Here is a 3,886-nt window from a genome sequence, read left to right as displayed (position 1 = left end):
TCTTTGCGTAACAGGGGGCAGCGCCCCTACCCCCCTGATGGGCCCTGCTCTGTGAGTGACAGGGGGTAGCACCGCAACCTCCCCATCCATCAACCCTACCTTGAGTCTGATGGGGCAGTGCCCCAACCCCCCAATCGGCCCTACCCTGAGCGTGACTGAGGGTGGCATCGCAACCTCCCAATCTGCCCTGCTCTGTGCATGACAGGGGGCGGCGCCCCAACTCCCCAATCAGCCCTGCTCTGATCCCGACCAGGGGCTGCACCTAGGGATTGGGCCTGCCCTCTGCCACCCGGGAGCAGGCCTAAGCCAGCAGGTCATTATCTCCCGAGGGGTCCCAGACTGGGAGAGGGCACAGGCTGTGCTGAGGGACCCCCCCTGCACCCCGAGTGCACAAATTTTTGTGCACCAGGCCTCTAGTCCTAATATATAAAAACCCAGCATCCGTGATGACCAAACGGATGACCAGGCCATCCCCAGCCCTCAGGCTCCATTGATCAGGGGATGGCTAACGGGGGAACTGGGGTCCCTCAGGCTCCAATGAATCCCTGACAGCAGCAACTGGTGAGCGGGCAGAAGGCAGACCGCTTGGTCCCTCCCCTGGCCCACAGGCTCCCATTGATCAGGGGATGGTTAACAGGGAACCAGAGTGAGTGGCTCAGGGACTGGTAAGCAGCTGGAAGGCAGGCCTCTTGGTTCCTCCTCCTGGCCCTCAGACTCCAATCAATCAGTGGTGGAGGTGGGGCGGAACTGGGGACTAGCTTCCTTAGTAGTCCTGTAGGTTCAATCTCCAGAGGACAGACCAGGTACCAGCGGACCAGTGTCTCCAGCAAGATCCCGACAGTGCTGCAGGCCTCCTGGAACTTGGCCTCGGGCACTGTGGCCGCTTCCCCTCTCTAGATGCTCCATAAGGAAGAAAGGATAGTGCCAGCATCACCAGGGGTGACCAGCAGTGACTGACTGCTCTCCCTGTGCTTCCTCCAGGTCATTCCAGCTGGCCCCCGCCCTCCCCACTCCAGATGAAGTGTGATCACTGCACACGGAAGGAATGTAGTAAAAAAACAGAAACCGATGACCAAGTGAATGCTGCAGTCAATGTCCAGAGTCCGGCTCAGGAAAACGGAGAGAAGGGAGAATTCCATAAGTTGGCCAATACCAAGATATTTCTGAGTGACTGCCTGGCGTGTGACAGTTGTGTGACCGCAGAGGAAGGAGTCCAAGTTTCTCAGCAGAACACCAAGGACTTCTTCCGTGTTCTGAACCTTAATAAGAAATGTGATTTCTCACAGCACAAAGTGCTGACAGTGTCCGTATGTCCTTAGTCCCTGCCTTATTTTGCTGCTAAATTCAGCCTCAGTGTCACTGATGCATCCAGAAGGCTCTGTGGCTTTCTCAACAGCTTTGGGGAGCCCTGTCTTTAACATGAAGATAGCTGCGGACTTCAGCATTCTGGAGAGTCAGAAGGAAATTGTGTGTTAGTACTGCCAGCACCGTGAGGAAGAGCCCCGATACCCTGCTGACCGCTGCCTGCCCCAGCTGGGACCGATATGCAGAGCGTGTTCTGGGTCACCCCATCACCCTCACCTCTGCATGGCCAAGTCTCCCCAGCAGATCATGGGCTCTCTGGTAAGGATTACTTCATCAGACAGCAGAACCTGTCCCCAGACAAGATTTTCCATGTCATCATGGCCCCGGGTTATGACAAGAAACTGGAGGCCCTTTGAGAAGATGTTCCCACAGCTTCACACAGTTCCCAGGGTGCTGACTGCGTGTGAACCTCGGGTGAAATTGCCCAGATAATGGAGCAAAGTGACCTTGCCTCGAATGACGCCGCTGTGGACACGCTGTTTGGAGACATGAAGGAGAAGGAGGTGAGGCTCCATGAGGGTGCCAGCTCTGACGGGTACCTGGCACACATCTTCAGGCACATGGCCGAGGAGCTGTTCAACAAGGACGTGGGAGTGCTCACCTACCACACCCCGAGGAACAAAGACTTCCAGGGGGTCACCCTTGAAAGAGACGGAGAGATTCTGCTATGATTTGAGGCTGCTTATGGCTTTCGGAACATCCAGAAGTGGTTCTGAAGCTGCAGAGGGGCAAGTTCCCCTGCCACTTTGTGGAGGTCCTGGCCTGCACCGGGCATACCTAAGTGGCAGAGTCCAGGCCCAGGTGGATGATGGGTGTGCATACAGGGCACTGCTGCAGCAGATGGAAGGCATCTACGCTGCCATCCTGGTGTGACCCCTGGAGACCAGTGTCCATGTGCAGGAGCTGTACCAGGAGTGGCTGGAGAGGGAGGGTAGGTGATTCCCCCCGGGCCCAGGCAGCCCTGCACACCGCCTAGCAGGGCCCAGTGCAGCCTCCCAGGACATCAAGTGGTAAAGGTCCAGCAGACACCTGGCCTGTAGGCCGCCTGAAGAGGGGTGTCAGACACATGAAGTAAAGGCTTAGCATCTCTGTCATCTCTTTGGTTTTCAGAATTCTCTGCTCCCCACCTGTCAGCTCCCTCCCTCTGAGGGATGCTGTAATCATCACATGAGTGCAGCTGGAATATTGTATCTCAAGAGGATTGCCCCAATGTACGTATCCTTTTATCCGATGATGAAAAAATCCCAAAGAACGAGAATGGAGACAGACTACTGTCCTTTAGACTTAAAAAAAACTCCGGAAGTGTCCTGGGAAGAGCTGAGACTTGGTTCTGTCCACGCACCTCAGAGAGATTGGATGAGGAAATGGCCCAGTTTGGCCCTGACTTTATCCACTTATGTTACTCTTGAAGGTGTCTTTGCCACAATGTGAATAAACTGCCACCTTTTGGAAAAGGGGCTCATATGAAACTCTACATTCCCAACTTGAAACAGATCTATGTTCTGCAGCTGTGGCCACCATCCTGAGATCAGGTCCTGTAGACCAGCTCCTGTTGTTGGGGTGAGGGGGCACTGGAATGGAGGTTCCCTCCTCCCCCCCCCCGTGTCCTTTTACATTCAGGTATTGAGCTGAACTCACTTTGGGGGAGGCCTGGCAAGGGTGACAGGTGTCACAGATGGAAGGATGGAGAATGGAGAAGTGGACACCCTGCTCTGTCCCTCCCTGGGTAGGGTCAGGCAGATGAAGGCTGGCCAGCCCACCCCACAATTGAGTTAGATAGCATTCTGTGTGTCCATTTCTCACCCCATTGGCCCAGCCACTCCCCTCAGCTCTGGGCAGCCCTCTGTGTTCCACGACAGTGCACTCTGCCCACACATACTGCTCGCCCTAAGTGAGAAGGAAGAGAGCAATTGGCTCACAGACAACTCTACAGAAATATAGGGCTCATGGCTGGTGAGCTCAGCAGTGAGTTGAGTGGTAAGGAGCAGTGAGCAGGCAGGTGGTAAGGAGTGAGAGGTCCCGGACTGCAAGAGGGATTTCCAACTGACAGCTTAGGCCCATGAGGAATGAGCCTAAGCCGGCAAGTGGACATCCCCTGTGGGGTCCTGGACTGTGAGAGGATGCAGGCCCAGCTGAGGGACCCTCCCACAGTGCATGAATTTCGTGCACTAGGCCTCTAGTAACTTATAAAAGGTACATAAAGGAGGCATGAAGGTCACCATAAACAGGAAAATGAACATGTACAAAAGCATGGTGGTATCATGCATTCAATATGCATTCTGAAACTTATGTTCAATATACTGAGAAGAGAGGGTACATTTGGAGTGAGGCAGAGGATTTGACCATAGAAATAGACATTAGTCAGAATATGGAGTGGCTTACATGTTAAATTTAAGTAATCAACTTTAATTTGGAAGTTCTGGGCAGCCATTTGTTGAATTTTAAGCATGAACATGGCATAATCATGTTATAGTTTTATAAAGTATTACTTTAGAATTATGTGAAGTGAGATAGCTTAAGT

General features: G+C 53.5%; 1 pseudogene; it reads left to right on the top strand.

Annotated features, from left to right (window-relative positions):
• The first annotated feature begins 996 nt into the window (after positions 1 to 996).
• Positions 997 to 2,341, top strand: LOC132224281 (nuclear prelamin A recognition factor-like; annotated as a pseudogene).
• Positions 2,342 to 3,886: the final 1,545 nt, after the last annotated feature.

The sequence above is a fragment of the Myotis daubentonii genome, chromosome X, assembly GCF_963259705.1.
Source record: "Myotis daubentonii chromosome X, mMyoDau2.1, whole genome shotgun sequence".
Classification (NCBI taxonomy): Eukaryota; Metazoa; Chordata; class Mammalia; order Chiroptera; family Vespertilionidae; genus Myotis; species Myotis daubentonii.
Note: the sequence above shows the minus strand (reverse complement) of the source record. Positions and strands in the feature narration are given on the sequence as shown.